Source organism: Ostrinia furnacalis, unplaced genomic scaffold, assembly GCF_004193835.3.
Source record: "Ostrinia furnacalis isolate ACB-3 unplaced genomic scaffold, ASM419383v2 OfSCF4045, whole genome shotgun sequence".
Classification (NCBI taxonomy): domain Eukaryota; kingdom Metazoa; phylum Arthropoda; class Insecta; order Lepidoptera; family Crambidae; genus Ostrinia; species Ostrinia furnacalis.
In genome coordinates, this window is record NW_021134284.1 from 274,627 (window position 1) to 300,764 (window position 26,138).

Sequence of the window (26,138 nt, forward strand, 5' to 3'; positions counted from 1 at the left end):
TTGTCAAATTAAGTATCTCGTGTACACTACAACATAACATCCATCTTCGAATTCCTATCTCAAGACAAGCACGACGTAACACCCACATTAAACGGGCAAAGTGGACAACTTTCACGTTCGCTGTCAAACTGCCTTTTGCACATTAAACAAGAGGCGTCTTGAGGCGGCTTAATCTAAAATGGAAATTAGTAAAGCCAATTGTTGCATATTTATGCCCGTTTCTTCCGCACGTCTAGTGAGACATCGAACAGCACGACAGTTTAAAAGTCTGTCGCACGTTTTAGAGGCAGTTAATACTGTTTGGCGGCTTCACGCCCCTGCGACACGATACGATTGCTCAATTGGCGAAAAATTGCGACGGGACTAAGCTTGCGGAAAATTGCCGATATCGTTAATATTCACCCGAAACCGGCGGTTCACGTGGCGACTACAAATAACGAGTAGACAGCCCCCATAGATTTATGCTCTGTCGTTTTAAGTGATGTATAGGCCTCAACCCACCAGTGCCGTCGAAATGTTGAAGAATATCTCAAGTATCGTTATCGTTGCTATGTACTGAACTGAAATTGGGTTTCGTTCCGGGAATTCCTTATCAGAATCGATTGTATAATATAAACAAAAATATCTCGTTCCAATAATGCCATTACATAAAATAATCGTAAACAAAATCGCTTTTTCAGCAAAGAAGACATGAAAAAGAAATATAGCAACCGTACGCAAGCAGGGTCCATAAAACATACGATATCTTGACAAGGCCCGAAGAGCTCAGGTAAGTCTAAGTAACTTTTTCCGGGGTGTTAAGCCGTTCGCCTAAGGAAATTGGTGACAAAAATATTCCGGTCATGTAGGAGCCCCTTGTTAACGCGACCGAAAAACACAGGAAAATTCCCCTTCTGACGCGGCTTGTTCTTAGCTGGCGGTCTTCGCTAAGTTTTTATGAGTCGCGTGAAAATTGGCAAACACCAAAATTTTATGTCAGCAGATGCGCCTAGGTGCGTGTGGAAGCTCTTTAACCCCATAAAACAGCGAAATGTTTACGACTCCAGACATTCTGTTCATAGAATGGGGCATGTTATATCGCTTTCGAATTTTATCGTTTGCTAAAATACCTTTGCTTTCCTGATAAAATCCTAATTTGCCGTAGTCATTTTGCGAGTTTTATAATCCAATTCCGGATAAACCTTGCATATAAATCGAATGAAATGCAATGACCGTTGGCGGTTCAGAGTGAAAAATCCATGTAAGTAAATTGGTTTCCTGAAATATTTTTATGGGCGCACTGGTGCAGTTCGTTCGAGTGAATACGTAAAGAAATGCTTATGTATGTATCTAAATCAGTAATATGAACTCAAAGAAAACAAATAAAGCGACACACTTTATACGAGCGTGTTTGTATTATGGATCTCGGAGCTTATAACGAATGTTTATAGCTGATATCACACACGCGTCAGCGAATTCGCAAAAAACATCACAAATACAAAGTCCCTATACAAACACTTTCGATGTTTGAACCGCGTAAATACGAAGCACTTTTGTTGGGGCTTTCAAAGTAAATGTCACGCTGCAGAATATCAGGATACGATAAAGTTTTATTATTATTTTGGGTGGGCGTCTATTTAATTTAGGTGGTTATAAAATAATTAAGGTCTATTCTCAAAGTTTTTCGAGTTTGTAGCTGTTTTTTGAACGTTAATTATTGTTTTAAGGGAACAATGTTGTTTCAAGGCTTTAAAAAGAGTGGTATTTATAACATTGGCCGGTATTAAGTTTACAAAGGGCCATGAATCACGGAAAATCAGAGTATAAGGCTGGTTAATTGTGCGGGAAACTTGCTTAGGAGCAAAGGGAAGTTCGTGTTACAGTCTAGTATCATTGTGAAGAGCGTTTTTCCTCATTAGCGGGTTGCCGGCTGGAGCTAACGAACGATACACGGCCGTCAAGGAGTTCAACGTTAATATCGTGGTAGTACGTGAGGGAATTTTTGCTGTATCATCTATACAAGTTAGTTATGACATAAAACTGTACTTACCAAAGTTCGGGAAAGTTTCGTTTCGTTTGCTAGCAACGATGTTTTTTGTGTCAAACGGGTCGAGAATTTTGTAGACGTTATCAGGAGATTAACTGGATATAATGTAATAGAGCGTAGAATATTGGATATTGCGAATAATATTTTGCTCGGCGGATTTCTTGAAATATCAGTATTCTGAATACAAATGGTTATTCAACGCACATCGTCGGCATTCCTAGGCTGGACCTATAGCATTTCGGCGGCCTCGACCTTTCAACCGGTTTGCGAACGAAAGCCGATCCGTTTATATCGCGAAAGCTGCGTTTCAAACATTGACCTTAATGCCGCGTAATGTTATCTATTTATTTTTTATAGCCGCGCCTGATGGCGATCGTTAATTTGTATTAAAGGTGATTCGTATTGAATGAGCTGATGGAAGATGATGTAGCTGATTGTAGCTAATATCGTCTCAGGCGATTATGATTTGATAGCCTTTACATTCAGTTTAACAACACGGTATAAATTGCTTTCTTCATTTATGACTGCTTCATTTACAATTACATTAATGTTCTATGTTTATTCTTTTCAGTTCCAAGGTTTTTACTAAGCAACAAGTGGAACAAAACAGATTTATATCCTTATAACTTTTACTTTAATCTGTAGAATAGATCTATTTCTGGTTCGTTTATCGCACCATTAACTATAGTTCTCGTCTAATCAAATTAAACGCATCATAAATAAACCATTTCAATTTCAATCTAATATGTTTTCTGAGAAATAAGAGATTTTTTTTACCTAGCAGTGTCGTAACGATATTGCTAGAGATTTATCAAAATCAAATGACGGAAATGTAAATTAACATATCACCATAGACGACCTCGACACAATCACAGCCACAAAAAACAAAAGCAGCACGCAATAAATTCCTTTGCTTTAATCAATCATAAAAACATGGGATTGGATACGGCAGCCGATAAGCACCGATCGAGTCCGTAACGAGCTCATAACTTACTGTCAATTGAGCAGTACAAAGCCTACAAAAAGCCGGTGTTTACCGCAAGTTAAATACGACGTTTATATCCATTAAGGGCACTTCCGACACGCACCATAATCATATTCGGAGCAGGCACAGCATAAATCATGAGAGGATAACCGCGGGCAAAAAACAACGTGTCTGGACTCGCCTTAACCGTTGTTTAGGAGAGCTTATTGGTCTGCGATATTGCGCATCATTTGTGGTTGCGCCCTTATTGCAATTTCTTTTTTAACACTGCCAGGTATTTGCGGGGCTAAATTAAAGTCGCAAATAACGAGTCTGCGAAAAAATGCATTGGATACGCAATATTTATTAGTAGATGGGAACTTTACACACTAAGGTAAACTGTGGTATTGCAAAATAAAATATAAATAAATAGTAAATGCTGGTTATTTATTTTTGCATTATAAAAACACAAACGTTTGCCTCTTTTCACATAAAAAAATAAACAAAGTTCCTTCAATAATATTTATTATCATGAGGCAGTCCCAATTCTTATATTTTTATTCTTTCATAGCTTTACAAAGTAATAATATTCAGCAAGATAAAATCCGGTCAGATCCATCAAGGTATATCAATACATAGATACCTACATAACCTCAACTCCGTCAATAAAAGTAATTGATGAGGATAACGAAAACACAAAATTGAATTTTTGATCAATACCACAATTTCCTGATTCTGTGAATACGTTTGATTACCATTATTGTTCCACGGAACAGCCTTCGAATCGCAAATGATCGTTATTTGGAATCTGCTTTTATTACTTGTAACAACTTTGTAAGGTAAGTATGCGTGTACACTTGTGGAAAACCATAGCAAGTCGTAAGTACTGGTCGGCAAAAAATAAACAGTAAAAGAGAAAAAAATTACTCGAAAACGGCCATCACTTAATTTTGTTTTTTTCTCTGAAAACAAAAGACGATTGTTTGGAATGTGGAATTATTTCGAATTTTCATAGGAAAAATAAACTTTTTTTTTCTGTCTCTTATAAATTTGATAAGCCCCGGTACTTGCAGAAAATAACTCGTTATTTATACTGAAGTTGTTTTAGCTAATTATCCATTACACAACGGCTTAAAGCTGAGAATGCACACAGCGCATTCACGTAAGAACGTTGTTAGGTGCGAAATCCGACTCCTTCAACAAATTAAAAGTTTCAACAGAATCGGTATCCGCAGGAAGGTGTGCCTCCAACAAGGTAACTGTTTTAAACTGAAACACGGGTTTACTTTTAACTTGTTGCTCGGAATGTTGCCAGTGATTAGAAAACATTGTACAACTTACGCTAATACCTTACATACGGTGAATTAATAATTGCTTAAGTGCGTGTGAATTTATTAAAGGACGCGTTTACCTTAATGAACGTAAGGTAAGAGCATGTATAAATAGTTTGTAAGTAGGTCAGTATTTCTACTGTCACTGTCACACACACAAAAAAAAAAAAGAAATGAAATTGATAGCTGGCCAGTGATAACCGAGTTTATTGGATTTAAGAATTTAGTGTAAAGTTAACGAGCGACTACACTTTGAAAAACTTGTTAGGAGAAGCTTTTACAAAACCTATTCACGATCATAAATAAATTGTTAATTTAAAATTCTGGCACTTCGCTGTAAAAGCCATGCCTGGAAAACATTTTCTGGCAAGCCACCGCTTCCAGCGCGGAGCGGGTGTGATGTAGCAACTTAAAGCTAAGATTATGTCCCGGCCGCGTGCGAGATTGCACGCCTGTCAGGCCGCTCATACAACGAACCTCTCCCTGGGCACACATATAGCTACATAGTATTACCTAAATGTACACAACGCAAAAAAAAATTGAGGGCATTTGGCATTGTATTATTGTGAATAATTGACTTTATGGGTCATAAACATAATAAAAAAAATGTCTTGATTTGTAGTTTACTTATTTTTTGTGCTTTTAAACCTTTTTAGTTCAGCATAATATTTACTTTAAAATTACGTGATGCGATGATAACGGATTGAGTATTTGCCGTCAGCGGATGCGAATTACGAACCCATTAAATAAAATAATAATGAAATAGTAAAAACAATGGAATGTTTAAAATCTAACTTTCAAGTATTTTGAAACCTGAATAAAGGAAAAATCCATTTCAAAACTAAAATTTGTACCTAAGTATGCAACTGGGGAGTGGTCTTTCAGGCCGCGGTAATGTAATTCCAATTTATTTTTTACGACAAAATTTATAGACTACACGATATATTATGTACGATATGAGATGAATGAATTAAGCAGTCTAACCACATTGCGTAAAACGTGACCGCGCGAAGGGAAAATGTGAGCTATTTTATTAAAGTTCTCGCACTACGGTGGAAATATTAATCAGTGCTCGCATCGGTGGAGAGACGGCTTTAATCGTTACGTGACGTTTACATTAATTGCAGTTAACTTGAACTTCGACTTCGTAACCTCAAGCTCAAATTATTAACTCTTTAGTAAGCTATTTTTTTTAATTCAGACGACATTCTAATTATTTATCACAAGATGAACTTTGTCTCTAGAATAGATAAGTTGTTTTAAAGCTTGTGGTCTCAGTAAAAGCTACTGTTATTATTTTTGTAATATTTTAGACATTTTTTTATTAAACTAAATACAGATAATTAAACGTGCAGGAAGAAAGAAGCTTCAAGATAATATCCATTCTTTTCCAGGGGAGGAGAAACCTGAATGCAAGTTTCTTAAAACAAACATTTAACCTTTACTTCTTATTACATGCACTACTATTGCATATCTACTTACATTATAAACCCCTTTACAGGCTTACTAACTCGTACTTGAGATTGCGGAAAACTACGCCGTCATAACACTAGCCAATTACTTAGTCACACTATGTTGTGTACGCTACGTCCTATTTTTATAAAGTGTAAAGTGGATTAACTGGGAAAATATTCTGTGCACGCGGGCTTTCCTCCGGCTTCTAATCTTGTGTAACACGTAAAGTTCTTAGAGCGAGTTATAAGTTACTATTATGCAATCATTAGCTCTTCTTGCCGCGCTAGCTCCACGCCACTAAGACCTTAGTTGAGAGGGCGCGAACCTTTCACCTGTCTGCTTTTACCACCTGCAGACTTAAACCGCTTACACTGAATATAAAGGTTGTTTAACGTTCACGAGGAAATCTGAAAATATTTCCGTTGTGGCGGCCAGCTTAGCGACGTCTTGCCATATTGCGATAATGTCCCAAATAAATTGGCAGGCGGAAACAGGACACGACAGGGTTAAATTGAACTACCAATTTTGGACCGCTTTTGTTCCATTCTAGCATTTATATTTCAAATACTAGATTCAATGCCTCTTTATATTTCATTGCCAAAATTCAATGAGGAATGTCTTAATATTATTTTAGGTCTGATCTCATTTAATGTTAGTCTTTTTGTAAGCACTTAATCTGATTCAGAAAATTTCGAGACCACAGTCTCTGCCAACCGAGGAAATTTAAATAGGCACTGTCATTTTACGAGTTGTAAATATAAAAGCTCATTTTAAAGCTTCCCCGTCGAATCTGAAAGGACTTCATTTCGTTTCGGAAAGCGAAGTGACCAAACCTATTTTATTCAAAGTTGAATTTGTCATTGCTTCAGGAAATGTGAAATGTTATTTCCTATTTAACTTCCGACAATTTCCGTCCAGTGCGCTGGGTTAAACGGTTATGCAAACTTCTGTGTGAGCCGTAGAGGATAGACGTCCTCTGTAAAGCTTCAGCCAAACCAACGCGTGGTGATGGCGATGGCAATCGGAGGGCTTAGTGTGAGTTTACATTAAATGTCCTCACTAGTGAGCGCTATAAAAAATCAATATTTTAGTTCTTGAAAGCTTCTGTAGCACTGTAAAATCCGTCATACATTTGTCACTTTTTTACGCAATCGATATCGAATGCGTTTGAAGTAAACTCACACTACGCCCCCAGAAGTGTATGAATTTGTAGCGATGAGTTCACATCAACGTGTCATGTCATTGGTATACAATATGCACGTGCAGTGATCGCTATCGCCGACGCGATCTACACGCGTTGGTTTGGCTGAAGCGTAACTTCGGAGAATGTTTGCCTTGCATAGAATACACCCCATATGAATACCTGCCTCTGAAGTATTCTGCGAAATATGTAAGTTGCTGCAAAAGTGCACTTCCCAAATATTGAACTGTATTTGGGAGTTAATGAGTTTGTTGCTTGTTAGATTAATAGACCATGCACGTGCTTAAACACACGTTAGTTGGAAGTACTTGTAACAAATTTTAGGAGTATTTTGGAAAATACTTACCTGCTTTAACTATAATAAATAATGGTCTGAAACACAATGCATATAGCGGTAATATCAAGTATTTCATATGCCTACCTAAGTGAGTATTTAGTAACTTCCTGACACATGCGTAAGATCTACCTATTTTGAACCCCCCGAATCTGAACGAGGTTAATGGCAAATTAGCACACTAATTTAGCACAATGTAGAAACAATAGACGAGAATATAGTTTCTGCTTCGTTACATTACACTAGAATAAGATCCGGTAGGCTCATTCGTAAAATTTGAACAAGAATAATACTGCTTGAGTGAGCTCTATAAAAATATTTCGAAATACCAGACCTAATAGTGATAACAATTGAAAACTTTTACATCTTAATTAAGCATTAGCTATAAGTAAACAGGTAAATTAAAGTCTTGCGATGTTTTACGTGCACATGATAATACATACTAGTGTTGTCCAGTGCTGAGTTTTTCAGAAACGAAGCCCAAAACTCTGACATAATACTTCAAGATTTTCGTTGGAAGAAATCCAAAATTAGGTACTAGTAGGTACTAGGTACTTACTTTATTGTAGAGATTAAATTTATTTTATAGTATTTGTTTGCGGCCCTGCTTTTTATACTCCCATTATGGTTACACAGTCAACGTCTTCACAAATTAATGAACTATCCTCCTTGAAACCGCACTGTAAAGTTTGTTTTAAGAAATATACCCCATTCATTTGTGCACCTGAATTATACAGAGGCAGACTCGCTCGCCAAGAATATGTTTACATTCTGCCCCTTGCTAGATTTATTGCCACTTAACGTAAGTCCTGCATTCTAGACATGCCCGCCTGAAGTGGAGTAGGTGCTGGGTTGAGTGTACTTCTTACGAGGTTCTTTATTTTGTTTTGTAGCAATTATTTGATGTTTACGCTTGGACTTCGAATTCGGACAGCGGTCAATGGAGGGGATTACGTGTGATTCGCGGGATGAGTGAGTGGCGAACGCAAGCAATGTTTGGTTTACGGACATTTTTTTACTTCCTTCTATAACTTCAAACTGAGACTTGAGTAGTGACAGCACTTACCTACCACGTGACTATCAAGCTAGAAGCTAGGGTTTTATTTATCATTTGCTTCATTAAAGTAATTTGTTTTCAACATTATTGAAACGTGAAAATATCCTTAAACGACAATGAGTTACTCATCAGGAGGATCGTCTGACTGATCCCGTGTTTTATACTTACAAAAAATTTGCTACTCGTGTTATAAATAGGATTGAAAGAGACATTGTCCTAAGTAATTCTATTGGAAACAATTGCTGGAATTGCTACATCGGTAAATAGCCTGAAGGTGATTAGATAAAGTTCTCTTGTTTCCAACTTGATGGATTTTAACAAATAACATAGCTTTTGCAGATTGAATATTACGATATTCAAATAGGCCCTAAAAACCTTGCAAATTTTCCAAACACTATTTTAGTGTCAATAAACAAAGCGTTAGTATACAATCCACCGGGTTATAGGTAGGATAAATTCATAGCAAAACTTGCATGCGACACAAATGGAGGATTTGAACTGAATTGTTGTTTAGAATTCCCAAAATTTGGACCCGTAATGCCATTGTCTGTCCACATATTTAGGTATTGGATGTTTGTTACATGCGATCGCCGCTAATCGCGTCGCACCGCGGCCGCGCCATCGCGATTCGCGAGCCGAACGCGAACGCGCTAATGGAATCTAACGCAACGCAATTATTGTTCGTAACACCTGACGATTTAAGAGTCCTACGTAAATGTATAAATAAATATTAATTGTTTTTTTTAAACAACTTACATATTGCGTCGCATAAGTGTATCAAGGTGTTGATTGAAATTTTTCTTATTAGAAAATATGAAAGACGCGCAAAATTAAGTCTAAAATAAAGCGAGTCGTGCTAAAAAAAGGCTTGTGTCATCATTAATAAGTAATAAGAGTTAGTAAAATCTATCATATGACAGAGGTACGTAAGTCAGTATTATAACATATAAGTTATTTTAAACTTATTTTTTTTTAAGCTAACTCTCGTAAATTACTAAAGCTGCATCAGTTTAAATAAATTACTTTTTACACAATTTTACCGATAAATAAACTGTTTCAAATGAACCCGTCCATCGGTGAGCCGTTATTTTTAAACTCGTTTCATTAACGCGGCAGTGCCGGCGGCAAACTAAATAATAGAATCAAACACAATGCAATTACGGCACTGTCCATGGCACCTGCGTACGGCTTAAGCGCCATTCGTTATACATGTATCGGCGCTTACGCCGTCTGCTGGTTCCCAGGGCTTATTATTAGATAACGGCTGCTCTGCATCACAATTGAGCAGTAATCTCACATTTTAAGCAGGTTTAATTCGGCAGCTATAGGATAGGCGTACAAGATATCCTTATCCGGGCTAATTTGGGCGTAGGTATACGATTAATTTCCTTTATTTCATGGGTTTTCTTCATCTCTATGTTAGGTTCAAAGCAGATGGTATGTATAATATATTTTTTTTATTTTAATTTTACAAAATTTTTAAACGTCTGTCTGAATGGAACGCATCAAATTACATTTTTGTTTAAAAATCGTAATTAAAAAAAGTGTTTATGTTGTTTAGCCATTCTTCATCACACCAATTCTATTGATTCCTTTGCACAACTTGCAGGTAGAAGAACTATACTCGTATAAATATTTATAAGTGAGACTACTATTATTTTACTTCTTTATTCATCATCATCATTTCAGCCACAGGACTCCACGACGTTACTTCTTTATTGGCTGCCGTTAATTGCCGACTATCGATTTCATAAAAAACAAAACCACTTCATTAGATTGTATCTCACATTTGCATTGCATAGTATTGTTCGTGAGATATCCGCTTTTATTACGGTCGAAGTGGATGCTAGTATGATCTTTTTTGCTGTTATTTATACGATGTGATGTGGTCATAATAATAAGTTAAGGAAAATTGATCTTAATTGTGTAAAGCGATTACGCTTTATTAACTCGGAAACCTCTAGAAGACATGTAAAAATTAAATACAAAAACAACTGATTCATTCAATCAATACATACCTATTTTATTACTACGAGTTGATTGGTGGGTGATTCACGAAGCGAGTCTCTTTCGTGCGCTCTGAAAAAGAAGAAAAACATAAATTAATTACAATTACACAATAGAACACTATTTAAAATTGGAACATTATTTTTTTTTTTTAAATCTACAACGAGGAAGCTCTTGGCCTGTTTAAAATTAGAACAGACGCAAATTAATTAGATTACATTTTGAAAGAGGCAATTTAAAAAAGGTTCGATAGCGTTAACCAATGTTTGTGTGCGCGCGCGCTCTAATCGGTTTAAGCCGCGACGTGCCGCGCCTACCGCACGCCGTGCTTAGACTTACAACTTACTACATTTGGGGTGCGGTTTGGTAGTTTGCTCCTTTTGAACCGACTGCAGAAGGAGGGATCATGTTTTTGACTGTGACTTTACGACGGTCGGGAAAAATAAGTCGATGGAAAATGGATAGAGAAAAGGGAGTAAGTAAGTATATTTTTCAGGTTGAATTTAATTTGTAAGGTATTTCATAAAAATATTGATTTATGTTACTAACTCTTAACATTAGTAAGTAGCATGATTATTTGTGTGAGAATAGCTTATCCTACATTGCTATTAAGCAGTAGTTCGGTTGAACGACGTTCGGAAAATCGACTCTACATTTGCTATGCAAAGATTGACGCGCGCACTATAGGCAAGCTTATCGGAGCTAGCTGAGTTGCGGAGAGCCTGAACTTGTCAGCTTTGTAAAATTCCATAGGTAGCGCATTGTAATTATTTGTTTACTTTTTGATTTTTCCATCTAATCGTACGATTACCCCTAATCATAAACTTTACCAGCAGTTTCTAAAACATAGCCCGCAGGTCTACCCTAAAAGCAATTTTAGTACAATAGCCATCCAATATAGTTCTGTTAATCTTGTTAGAGCACCGCTAGCCGCATCACGAATTCTGCCCGCCAACTCCGTTCACACGGACTGCATCGTAATGGCGGGGCTCGCGGCACGCATCGGCATTTTGTCCTTATTACTGGCCAGCAACAAAAATGGGGATCATGCTCTATGGTCGTTCAAAATATCACATGTCAATTCCACGTGAATTACAACTGGCCAGTGCTTTTGGGGCGGTATTGGGACCGGCTTTGTTTAAAAATTTGAAAACCGAATCGCTCTGTAAGGAAACATAACTTTGTTTCTTTTTTTTTCCATTTTTATGGCTTGCATAGGCGTGACCACCAGTGTCATACACACACATGCATTTTAAATTTCAAATCTTTTTTTTATTGCGGGAAAATATTAGAAATTTTAACTACACCTTTTTTACAAAGATTAAAAAACAAACTCTTGTAAAATGAATTTTATTCGCTGTAACAAAGCTATCCAGTCGAACATTTTGTTTTTATTGCCAACAAGGCATTTTGTTTGCCCCGTCGAGTACACGGAAATAAAGTTTATTTGCAAAACATTTTAAACAAAAATCCTCCTTTGATATTCATATTATTGTTATTCATTGCGGGATTCACGGGATCTGTTCCGCATTCCCCGGGTGGTTAATTTGATTCACTTTCTCAAAATTCAAGGTCATTGTGTTGCTTTGGCTCTGAATAAATTATGTTATACGTGTTTCACCAAGAAACAGGTTAAAATAAATATTTGGATATGATAAAATGTTATAATATCCATCATATCTAAGCACCTACGTTAATTTACGAATGAATTTTAGAAATCATCAAATTTTTTTTTTTATTAATGTTATTTGGGTTTAAATATTTTTTCTCTATTTATACAAGTAAAATTGTTGGCATCATAATTTAACCATTTTAATAACCGACTTTATTAAAAATATTACAAAAACAACCCCAAAAATTTTCCACACCAATGAAAATTAACGGCAGGGTGTTTCTTACCGGAAAATGAAAATACTGCCTACAATCTGTCAAGTTGAAATTATTAGGTATTTGGGGGTTATTATGCCGGCAGACGCGCGGTTATCGCTCACCTTTATGGCCACTAACGTTGAGTTACGATCGCGTTGTTACAGACGACAGCACTTTAAGCTAAACACTGGGGCATCTTAGTCCGTTGAAATAGATGCTATTTTGCAACCAAAATGTGTCTTTGCTGTACGTCCCAAGAATCGAATGATAATTGAAGGCGACGCGGTTAAGGAGTGTACAAGAACTAATCTTTTTAACTACCAATGTTATCGATTATAAAATTTATTACGCGTTTATTCACCGGTCTTTTATTGGTTTTAGTTTTATTTTATATATTACCCTGACTCTTTTATGGCTTGGACTGAGCAAATTAATTAATTTAAATTAAATTATTTGTGAACCATATCTTTCTTTTCAGTGTACCTACCTATTTATGTATATATTGCGACAGGAACGTGCCAAAAAAGTGGCATGGACAAGGTAATCAGTTTCATCATCATAAATAATTATGTTTTTCCAGCGCCTGCCTGTAGGTACCTAATATTAATAACACGTGGTCACGTGACAATAATAAGTACACAGTACCTACTTTTAAAATTAGACTTGTGAGGACTACAGGCATGCTGAGCATAAAGGCAAATCAGTGCGTATGTACCCGGCAAATATTATTTTGTTAAAGAAGTCAATGGCTTATAATTTGTACGATACCGATATACCTTCTTCAAAATAAAACCAATGCCTGCCAATGCCAATCAAATAAGAAATGAACTTTAGGTAATTTAAAAATTGATTATTGATGTGATCAATGCCCAACAACTTTTCAGCATGAGTACCTACAATCCTGAAAAAGTTGTTGCCAAGGAAATTAATATTCCACCGATATCAGTTCTAAGATTTTTGCCAAAATCTTTGGTTTAGAAATTTCAATTGACTTCTCAAAAAACTTTTCCGGAAGAGCCGGCCGCGTTTCAGAATTTTTCCTTTTAAAACTTCTTACGGTTTGTATTTCGTTTCAAACGCGAACATTTTCAGGTTTTCAAACGGCAAAATTCAAATTGGAGGCTTTGATTTGAGCGGTACTGTCAATAAAATAAAATTAATGCACAAACTAACATCCGCTGTGGAGACCACTGTAAACACTGAATGTGACTTCTGGACTGAATGGGGTAGTTATTTTTAGTCAGAAGTCGAAGTTTTTTATTGATGCACGAACGCTAGCAATAAGTATGAATCAATCGTATTTTTGTCTTAGGATAGGTAATATGAACAGAAAAATAGTTGTGATACTTACACAAACAAGTAAGTAACTTAAAAACTGGGTGTTTTTAACATTAAATTACCTAAGCAGGTATTTTAAGGAAATTAAGGCTGAGTTGCACCACCTTACTTCAACCGTAACTATAACGATAACTTGTGTTTTTTGTGTGGAGTTTGACAGATTTTTGACGTTTGTTACAGTTAACGTAAGATGGTGCAACCCAGCCTTAGAAGAAGTTTTATTTGCATTTTACAGAAACATTCGCATTTTCGTATGCCAATATTAAGAGCTTTACCTAATAGTAAATAAAATCCCCGGACTTCTTTTTGCTAGCTTGTTTTTCCCAATAATAGTCCCAAAATCCAAAGTAAGATTGTAAAACAAACTCCATGGTAAAAAGTTTGTGGGTCAGATAAGTTATTACGTGGCCCTGAACACAATCGAACCCACTTCCCTATTTTTCATCGCAATAGGGCACTTACAACCGACATATTGCCTAGTTGACAAAACGTGCTTGATTAATCCGTTTCAGATTTATGAGACAAAATAAATCAATGGGAGCGCGACAAACAAGTCATAGCAGCTTGCTAACACAGCTCTCGATTTTTGTCTCTACCACGTAAAGATAAATTAGCCATATAGACGCTGCATTAGAAAGGAGGATCTTTTCTTTAACAAGTAATAAGATTTGGAGGATACAATAATTTTTATTACAAATGCTTATTGGAAATACTTTAGACCTATGTTTTTGTTCTTTCACCCTTGAGAAACGTTTAATAGGCTAACGTTACGAATAAAGTTACTTCACTTTTCATTCATTTTCTTATGGTTTGCTATGAATTTTACTTGGGTACTTGCTGGACCATAGCTTTTCTGACTAGTAGAGTTGCCTAGATTACATAGATGAAACAGTTTTCTCGGTTTTATTTTGTCAGTGGCAATGACACTTGTGTTGAACCATGATCATTTCCCTCTTTTCCTGCTTCTATCTACTTAAGTTGTCTGAGTAGCTACCCTTCCCCCAATTTATGGAGCTTGCAAAAACTCCGTAACTCCTGCTACATAAATTAAGCATCGATTTTTTATGAACCCATTATACTCACATTAGCCTTTGTATGGTGGAATTGATGAACCATGGCAAGTTTGAATAATAAAAGCGCGAGCGTGTTGATAAAGTGATTAATCATTTGGATTGATTGCCGAATTAAACCCAGATCGCGTGTTTGGAAAACCTTAACATATCTCACGAAAATAATTTGAAACGAAAACAAATTGTATGATTTGTAGAAAGCCCTGTTTTCCAGAGTTTTAAAATAGGTGGGGTAAAAGGAGGCAAATGATGTGAATAAAGATCAACAATCACGTTGCGGTATTTTAAGTAAACTTACTTTTTTTTCGTAGCATCAGCACGGTTACCCAGTAATCGTATTTTATACCGCCAACTCATATTTTAACTCGACAAGAGGGTAAAAAGTTTAAAAAATTAATCCGAGACAGTATAAATTTTCAATGAAGCTACGTTATTGAGGACATACACCTCCGGAGGCACTAACCGTATCCGCAAGGGTGTGGAATTTTGTCTTAGAGCCAAATTGTCTACCGCTAGACATTTTATGAGTTGATAAAAACGGGGGATTTTGTCCCTTCTTCCCGGTTTTATGGGCAGCCGAGCTGCATGCGAGACTTTCAAATAACCGACTCTCATTACTAGAGCGACCATTATTCTAGAAAGTAGAGGACATATTTTTTCTTCCAGTTAAAAATAATTCTGTTGTGGCTACAAAAAATAACAAAGCTCTTGTAATACTAATTAAATCATACTTTTATTAACAACTTTAGAACTTTATCTTTGGTGTTTTAGATTTTTAACATTTCAGAATAATAATAATCCTTGAAATACAAGTTAATCTTCCATTTTTTTTTTGTTTTGATACCTTCATATTATATCTGTGATTTCCAATACTAACAATTTAATCATATTATCTCACAGTCAGACTGCTTGATTACCTCACTGGGGAGGAGGATAGCTATGTGGTCACATAATTGAGGCTCACTAATCTCCATTAACTTAGGACTCGCAATAATTGCCTTTATAGACGACGTATGTAATTTGGAATAGGACTGTGTAAGTTAAGAATTAGAAACAATAAACTATTGATTGTTTCTAGGAGTACGGGAATGATTCCATCTCTCATTCCGTTCCACTACTGCAACTCCCGTACCTACTCCCGAATGGCAAGTATCTACAGTTTGGCCTCCAATGACATACAACGAAGGTTGGGTAAGTCCCAGGGGATAGCTTACTACTGTCTTGGCATCCGCAAAGAATTTAAGAGTATAGGGGGATGAAATATAATATTGACTTCTCTCCATTGTATAAAGAGACAGACTTTATGTCCAGGAGCACCCTCTAAGATCTATTAAAATTGGATTGACACCAAAAACCAATAATTCCAGGGCACAATTTTCTCGGAATAAAGATACATATATCTATCTAATGCTAGTTCTGAAAATCCATATTTTCCCAAGTCAATTACCCTATTGCAATACTGTCACTAACAATATATCCACGTTCGCATCGCAGCATGGCGACTGCTCGATTACGTCAGGATCAGCCAGATAGCTATGCGGTCGCGCACTTAATTGAGGTCGACTCCACTCCAGCCCTTAGACTTCAAACAATTACCTTTATAGTCTAGCTTTGAAAGTAGATTGACTGTAACTGTAAATCTTTGCTACTATAGAGTTGTATCCGAGACTATTAAGAAGAAATTAGCAATCTTAGGTGAATAGACGAAATACTAACAATACGGCTTTTTGCGTTCGTAATACGAGTATTAAGCTTTGTAATACTTAGTAACAATAAGCTTCTAGCTTTTACTTAAGTAAGTAAAATAAATCGTAATAATGTAGAATATCCTTCGATTAATATAAGCGATACAGTATACAATACCAACACCATTTTAGGAAAACACGCAATTTTATTTATTACATATTGGAAACAATGGTTTCCTTTCCCCTTTTGTATTCCTCCTTTTTATTATTCCGGTATCGCCGAACATGTCAACGATATTGAAATTTGATTTCGCGTATTTGACGAGTCGATAACATTTAGAGAAGACGCTAAAATGTGAATAACACCACTTCATTCCATTGTTGAAAACGCCCCTAACACGTACTTTAAAAACAATTGAAATAATAGAACGTTTTTCGAAAAAATAAAAACCATCGACAAACATCTCTCTTGTTAAATAAACAAGGAGGTTGCACAAAAGAAAAAAAAAGCTGTTTACATTAGGAAAACTCCATAACAATGTAATCGTAGGTCCCAGAACAGCCATAAAGCATAGTTGGTGAAAATGACACGTCACTTGCAGAGGAGGGTTGGGCCCTTCTGCTGCGTCAGAGAGGGTCAGGGTATCGCGAAATTAAATATCATATCACAGCGACGCTATTAGACCGCAGTGTGACACTGTTGTAAGTTATTGTGCAAAAGTTTTATTAGCACAAACGTGGTTTTTGTGGAAAAATATATCCAAGTTATCTACTTCATTACCAAGCAAAAAACTGTTTGTTTGAAAGCTTTGAAACACAATCTATAATCTAATTATTTTTATTATGATAAATATCTGATGTAAGAAATGGATAAAACCTCACGCGACCATACAAAAAGACTACATTGTCTGATTTATCTCACATTGTGTAGTATTTAGATAATTTAACTAATTGACTAGACAACTTATTATTAATCTGTGATCCTACACTAAATTAACTTAAAAAACAAAAGCCAATTATTAAATTACGAATGCCGACCGTTTTTTGTTTTAACGCCCGGATAATTCCGGTACGGCCACTTAACGTTAAATGATAGCTTCATTTAAAATCAATTTCTTTATTTTACCCCGTAACAAAGTCAAAATGACGCTATCAAGTTTTTACGTGGAATATTCGCTCTGCATTGCTTCGTAATTATTCGGAATATCCGCCAGGAGGTTTTAATTAAGCGTCATCAAAAAATAATAACTTCATCAATTAATAACGAGAGATACCTTGTTGTTTTTGTGCGATACAATAAAATATTTTTATGATTTACGGTGCTTTAATTATGAAATATTTGTAGTCACAAATTTTATTATTGAACAAATTCGTCTGTGTACCTTTTTCCAATTAAAGTTAATGTATTTGTTTGCATGTTAAAATTAAGTAGGGTAAACCGTATAGCTATTGCCCACTTAAAGATTTCAAACACATTGAGATGAAAAATTAAAGAAAGTATTTTAATTATCGACCATTTATGACTTTTTTCTTATAACTCAATAAACTGTTAAACAGAATATTAACAGTTTTTAGTTAAAACTTACGTAACTTAGAAAATATTGTAATAAATTTAAAATCCTCCAAAAAGTACAGTCATTGCCCATTACTTACACTAATTGCCCACATCAAAGCACAGTAATTGCCCAGTATCTTAAAACAAAATAATCAATTTTAAAATGACAAAATAGGCTTTAAATAAACAAAACAAAACATTAAACTTAAATTCTAGTAGTACAGTCTTCAAAATTTCAAAATAAATTGCGTTTGGCCTTATTAACATATTATCAAATATTTCTTGAGCTGATGTTGATGAGTCAGAATCGGTAGAGACAGAATCATCTACTTCAAAACATAGATGACGCAAAAATTTGAATTTTATATGTATTTATTATTTTATCTTCTTTGATATCAGTTCAAGTGGTTGCTCAGTTAGCTGTTGGTTATTCTTCCCTAAAGTTGTATCTATTTCCTTACAATTAACATTTTCACTAGTAGATTTAACGTAGGATTTTCATTTTTTGTATTTGCGTTTGAATTTTTATCAATTTTTTCAAGCCAAACCATATTTTTCAGTACAAGATGCATCCAACAATTTATCTACAAGATAAATTTTGTACAGCTTCGATCGCTTTTTGCAAATTTTCTATGCTATATTGAACTTTTGGAGTCTTTGGCATACTGAAAATGAAACATTAAAAGCCATTTAAATATTTATGCCTGTAAATTGCAAAACAAGTCTAGCAATGAGCAACTTAAACACTGCTACTGCATGGTGGCAACACTCTAATAATAATTGCCCTGGGCAATAACTATACATTAACATATGGCAATAACTGAAATGATGGTGGGCAATAACTAAAAATATACAGATTTACGTGCAGTGATTACCCACTGTTAAAATGACCGTTAGAAATCAAATTTTGTCAGTTATTTTCATTGATAATGGAGAAAACACTTATAATTTCATCATGATTATACAGCATTAGTTGAATATTAAATAACTTGCAAAAAAAAATTAACCTCTAAGCAAGTAATTCCTTAGTAAAATTGTTAAAGTCTTTACCTGTTTGAGTAACATTTTCACCCGTCTTGACAAAATCCGCCATAACTGTTTTTTTTAGTGTTTCCTATTGTAAATTTTAAATCTACTGTACATTGATCTCGGAGCCATCTACTTAGTAAATTCAAATCTAACTAGAGTGATTCAAAGTCAGCACCTGACAATATTATTCTTAAAGCGGGCAATCACTACCAGTGGGCAATCACTCTCTGGTTTACCCTACTTAATAGGTACTAAAAATATTGATAGAGCTTTGATAAAAATCGTTAACCCATGAAAAACTGTACTAATAAGTTGTAACTTGGTACTATAGTACAACTTATAAGTTGAAATTACGTTTAAATTAGAAACATAATATGTTTACTAATCTATGCATGCATACTTAAACATCAGAATATTTTTTTCAAAAAAAATTATCAAGAACTCAATTATAAACCAAATCAGTTGTAGCAAGACTCACATTACACAAATTAGCAAAAGCCAACATAGCCTAATGCATATTTACGGCGAAGAACAAACAACAATGATAGATAATAACAAACGGAGATAATAAGTACATCTGTTCCCATACTTGCTCATATTAATCACGTACTTCTACTGCTGAAAGTGAATCGTTCCAAGAAACTTTACTGAGCGCCGACCTACTTTCTATGTCAAGAAAATGCGACATCTACTTACGTTTCCCATACAAACGTTGGACGTACGCGAGTGTTTCAAGGGCGCAAATAGTAAAAGTTCTACTGTTTTGGAACATAATATTTTGCATGTGCCTCTTATGAAAAGTGACCAAAATCTTTTGCAAAATAAAAATGAAATACATAGAAGCTTTCATTCCCTAAAAAGGTTGTCAATCAGTAGCATGCGAAAAACGCAACAAAGTTTAATTTACCTAACTCATAATGAAACTAATTTACTTATTTAACCTTTTCCTTTTCTTTTACTTATCGTAAACATGTTTTTTTATTAAGTACTAAGTATTGAGGATTTTTACGTTTTACAAAATTTTTAATACGCATTCTTTGAACGTCTAAATTGTTTTAGGAGTATGCCGGAAATACAGCTGCGGTAGGCCAACATATCAAAATATCAAATGTTGAATTATGACATTGGAATGCATACACAAAAGATATTTGCCACGCGAAGGCCGTTTATCAGGAAGCATTACAATTTGATACTACACCCATACCTACTGATCAACTGGAATTGTTCTAAGAAGGCGTGAATTTAATAACATATGTACATGGGTATCAATATTTACTACCGTAGGTTACGTTGCGTGAAGAATTGATAAGTGGCTTAGTGCAGTTGAAGAGTTCCGTATTTTTTGTTGGTATACTTACGTTTGCAAACTCATGCAATCAGTATTAGCATTTTGACTGATATATGACTGTAATCTAATCTAATCTAACCATCTTAAGTTATTGACGTCCGGTTGTCATATTGCAAAAACGTGAACACGACAGTTATTGTGATTTTATTCTGTAGAAAACACATCTTCCATTTCACCACGTCCACTGTTGATTTGCCGTCATCACGTTGTTTCCAAAACACTGTCAATATAAAATATCTGTCCACATACGCAGTATAAAAATGGTTATGAGTTCTGACCGATGCCCAAAGTCACAAACAGTTTCGACTACCAAATTCAGTCAGAAGTGGTTTTAAGTCATGAGTTTTACCCAACTACCTAGAGTTAAGTAGAGATGAAGCACATGATGTCGTGTCCTGCGTGCCCAAACGCAGGAAGATTCAATGACTGCTACTGACAACGCCACTCTTGTAGCGGAGTTTTGGGCTGACACTGTATAGGTTTGTTGTCGACACGACAAGAAGATGCTAGAGTTAGATGTGACACAGTTAATTGTACCTTCTCCTCAACATAACTGCCAGGTAGATAGACAATTCAATTTAAGCGGTAAGTGCAGATGTTGGTACATCGGATTGTATACAGGAACAGATTAAGCCCGGAGAGACACCTCACGCTTTGATTAGAGCTTGCCACGCACCGCTCTCGGGGCCAACTTAACGTGTTGTACCGACATTGGTAGGGCTCCCAGATTTGGTTTTAAGTTTGATTTGTACATTTGTGACAGTAATGTACCAATCTCGCATTCAAGTTATACATAAGAGTCGCAAAAATAAAAATAAAAATATGTTTCAAATTCCTGAACCAGATGAGAGAGAAAAGGGAAAGAGTAAATAAGGAATATTAAATTGTCTTTCGATAAAATAAATAAATAGTATTTTATCTATATCTTCATAATATTTAGGTGTATTAACTTGTAAATTTTAATATTTCCTTCTCATTATTTACCTAACGAAATCCATACAATCGTTCTGAATATAGAGCATAATATTTTGTTAATGATAGTACGGTTACCTATACAGGGTAACACCGGAAACATTGAATTTTCGGATAGATTCAGTTTACTCTTTAATCTATTGTTGGTACCGTTTGATAGAGCTCTTGAAGCACTTTCAGGATCAGTAACTAGTTTTTTGATATCTTGTATATTTTAGAAATAATCGAGTGAGATCACTTATCGTTTCCACCCTGTATTTACTTACTATCTCCAAGTGATTAATTGTCAAACATAAACCAAATGTATAACAGTCTGGAAACCGAGTAATTATCTCAAGCAATCGACCAGCTTCTGTGTCTTGGCTGCATTCTCTCATGCATATAACCAATAACAATAACCAGAACTGTGACGTCAGTCAACCCAACCTATCTCCTATGACCTGTGATATTGTGACGATCGAACGTCGTGTCGCAGCCCTACACACAGGTGGCAGACTGACGGCCGACAAAAGCGCTAATGAGGAAACCGTGTACACCAAGACTCAATACGAAACCCAATGTACTGATTGAGTGAAAGTAAGCATTGAAACCAGTATCGCTGCATCACAATAACGATGCACTCGCGTGAACTTGAGTGAAACGTGGGACAAAACGGTAATGACATTTCATAAGCAATTTATAGACAGTTTCTTGGAAATGCTCTAAGAAATCTGTTTTCCATTTGCTGAATTGGAATTTTATGGTTTCCAGTTTCTTGAGGGCTGATTTATTTTTCTTAACGAAGATTGTGTTACTGAATTGATAAGGTGAGTTATTTTGGGATTTTGTTTAACAAAGGTATCGGTTATTGACCTTGGTAAGAAGTAAAATTAATAACTTCGTGTGTTAATAAAATAAATGAAATATTAGGTATACATTTTTGATTTAGGGTGGTAAATAGGAGTATGTTCTTGTTAGATTTCCTTAAAGAATACCAATATCGAGAAATATACGAAACCGAAGTATCACCAAACATAGCTAACACTTGCAACCGGTCGTAAACACAAATATTTACCCCGTGGCTGAATGCTGATTATTGCAATTTTCTCAACAAGTTATAAAAAGGTGCATTCGGAATGCAGAGTTAAACACTTTGTCAATTATTATAATGATTACTAACTATTTTCCTTAGGCTATAGGTATAATTTTTAAGGCATAATTTAAATGTCTCGTTAGGAAAAATATATCCAGGGCCTGAAGGTTAGAAAAATAAATCGAAAAGTAAGAAAAACAATTGAAGAAAATAGTTTCCTAACTTTTTACATGTTTGAAATGAGTTAACTACTGAGTCATTTCATTACAATCTCAGTTACATTGGAGATCATTTCCATTTGATATCTCCATTATATACTAAAGAAACACTAAAACCTACCACAGCACAGCAAGACAATTAACACGCCGTGTAGACTTCTCTGAGGTGACACACTTGTAGTGTCGCAAGTAGCGTAAAAAGCGATGCTCTTAGATAATAGTAAACAGTACGAGTAGATGGGAGCGTGTAAAAACGATAATAATCCGGGCACTCGGGCAGTAAAGCAGCTTTCGTAATCTTATTACGGCTTATTTTATGCACGAGTTGCCAGCGAAATTAATCTGATCTCTCAATGAATACTGGAACGGTCTATTTTTAAACGTTTTTAGATGTTAAGTCATTTTAATAGGACTTTTTTTCTCTTTATTTATTTATAGAGAGTTTTGTAAATTAATTAACATGCCACCCTCATTGTAGATTTAATACGACTTACTTTCATACTAATTACGTGATAACACTTAGACACTACTTTACGTGCTAATAATAGAGCATTTGAGACGAAATGTTATTTTAATAGGACACTCACTTTTACTCTAATTACGTGATAGCACTTAGATGGTACTTTACTAAATATAGGACAATTTGAGACACGAAATGTTTCTTAATACATTAGAATCTAATCGAAACACATAAGGGGAGATACTTGGAAATTTCCCGTAATGGCAAACAATTGTCTCTTTGACTCGTAAGTACGCTACGCATCCTAATTTTACTTTAATTTCTTAGTAATATGAAGCTAATATCGCAAATGGGACGATTATAATATAGCTGGATTAAGTAGGTTCTCTTCCAAAAGGTACCTACTAATGTTTTTCTTTAATGTTAGTTTAATCTACAAAACGAAACAAAACCAATGTAGAGCTGGTTGTTATGATTTTTGTATTTAGTGTTGCCAAACATACCTGGAACATGATTTTTCACTTGAATGCTTTCCGAACACATTTTCAACACGAATTTTCATTTTGTAATGCTGAATTACAATAATGTTTTCCAAAACATTTATAAGTAAAACAAAAATTAAATGTTTTGACAATCTCTCTCCTAATTTAAGACTCTCAATCATTATCAACGCCTAGCTACGGATAAGCGTCAGTTTTGGGATGTGCTTGTGCACTCTACAGTACCTAAAGCTCTTTCTTCTAAGTTCCTCTTATCTCCTACAATATCATATCGCTCGTTCCTATGCCATTGGATCATTAAAACTGTACTCAATCTCTCTCAGTTGTGTCCCGGCCGAGTTTGCTAATTCAACGCGTGGGAACAATCAAATTGTTTTCGTTCGGAGCAACGCAACTTGGGCATTCATTTTGAACACTCGCACGCGCGGAATTACTTCATTTGGGCTTATCGTATGAATTAATTTCCTCATTGTTTGTTTAATGCATCGGCATGTTTATTCGAACGCTATGGTAATATTTATTTGCCTTTGTTTTGTGCTAAACATTCATGTTTTATCTGGATGTCAACCACATTAAATCATGCTGTGGGATTTTACGTCCTTTTATCTAATTCCCACGATATATTAAAAACCGATTGACATTTATCTCTACTGTGATCCTTAACCAGTTCATCCACTCTTTATGTACTTACATCTTTTATGTATCATCATAACCCTAAACCGAACTTTGCCAAAATTCAAGTGTCGTAAACATGCGTGCAAACTCAAATGCTTGTAAGAATATTCCGCCTGAGCCTCGTTCTTATCTATCGGAAGATAAAATTCGTGGCTCGCTCCTAACTGCCAATGATAACTTATACGAAAGGCCCATTTTCGGGCAAATTTATGGTTGATTTAACTCGGTTATTCTGCAAAAGAACTTTCCATACTCGCCGATGAAATAGGGTAGATACGATGTGATACAAAATAATGGTTATTAAAAAGCCGTTCGCTCTGAGTCAGCATATACGAAGTTATTTTTCATAATAATCGTTCAAATTCTGGGGAGTAGAATATATTTTCTAATACTAAAACAAGACAAACATATTAAATTAGCTTAGGTATGTGGTTTCTAAATACATTTATTTATTTTAGATGTTTTTATATTAATCCATAATCCTCTTTCAAACTTAGTTTCGATACTGAAAGCCTGTGTAGCTTAGTAGTTACCTATAAAAATAAAATAGGTAGGTACCTAAATGAGAAGTTTACTGGCATACTAATATGTATTTGAGTTCCACTCTTTCTATCTTAAACGAGTACTATGATAATGCCAAATCGCCAACAAAAAAGCTTCGCTAATATTTATTTTGACTACAACAAAATGCTTTCATCGATAATTTGCTAAAACAAAATCATAACTGTACCCGGAACACTAGAGGCGGCACGTCGCATAACGATCCGCAAGTTATAAGCAAACACATGTCGATAATTGATTTCTCGCTGTGATAACGATAATGTATTGAGTATCCGAGATCTCGGACACGTTTCCCGCACTAGCTACGTGCCCCGAATCGCACTACTCGATCCGTTTCAATTACCCACGATCAATAGCCAAATTCGGTAACGCCTGAGCCAAGTTGAGACAGCTATTATGAAGGATACAGATTGGCCAAGGGAGTTTGTCTCGGTTAAATATAATTATCCTGGCTAGACTCGGATATTATTTAATAGCATTACTGCACAAAAATGACTGGAACCAGATGAAAAACCAAAAATACTGTTATTTTCAGCTAACTTATTTTCCATATTGAGAATGAGAAGGCTTTTTCTTCTTCCGAAGAAAGTAAAAAGGCATGAAAAGATAATCCAATTTTCTGATTCTACATACGAAATTAAAAGACTACAGGGAGAACCCGTACCTGCAGCTAGCATGCAATTCCTAGTCCAATTCCTTTTAACCACCAGGATTATCGTATAAATTAATTGGCCTGATTAAAATAAGATTTTTTCCCAAAAAAAGAACCTAATTTAACTTTATACATGACTTAAACTAGTTATTTTAAACACAACATCTACCTAGTTTAATTTCATTTCATCAATGAGACAAAGCCCCGCAATAATTCACAATTGAAACAGAAACTGCAACCGAACGGACACTTCATAAACATTTCCCAAAACTAGTTTAGTTCATTTTAGAATTGGCTTCGGATCGGGAAAGTTATCTCGTTTAGTATTCCGCTGGATCGGCTGAGAGTGCACTTAATTTTATACAAACTGTTGCTTTGACTCAACTCTTAATTAACATCTATGCTCGAGTTACGACTAAGCATTAAATTCCTCGTTCCACGAACACTTGCATAGCATAGGAGCCCTTAATTGCAAAGAGCTGCGTCGGCCAAGATTTATCAATTAAGGAGATCGATAGCGGAACCATTGCCCACTCAGCGCTGCCGCAGACAGAAGCCCTATGTGCAGGGGAATTACCCTGCCCGGCCCGGGGAGTTATGGTGTTGCCTTGCTAAAAATCTAAAACGTTCACGTTCTTTGTATCTACAAAAAGTTTGAGAATAAATACCTTATGAACGTTAGTTTCTAAATAAAATAAACGTTTGAAATAACATTTCCACTAAATAAAACGCACTCAAACCCAAATTAGTGACTTTTAC

The 26,138-nt window shown here is 35.4% G+C and overlaps 1 protein-coding gene across 4 annotated transcripts in view; it reads right to left on the reverse strand.

The window, feature by feature from the left end:
• Nucleotides 1-26,138, reverse strand: part of IRSp53 (Insulin receptor substrate 53 kDa) — a 172,302-nt gene that overhangs the window by 39,348 nt on the left and 106,816 nt on the right. For all 4 annotated transcript variants that reach the window (XM_028312592.1, XM_028312593.1, XM_028312589.1 and 1 more), the window contains one exon: nt 10,387-10,447. The gene's annotated coding sequence lies outside the window, so the exon portion shown is untranslated. The remainder of the gene's footprint in view (nt 1-10,386; nt 10,448-26,138) is intronic.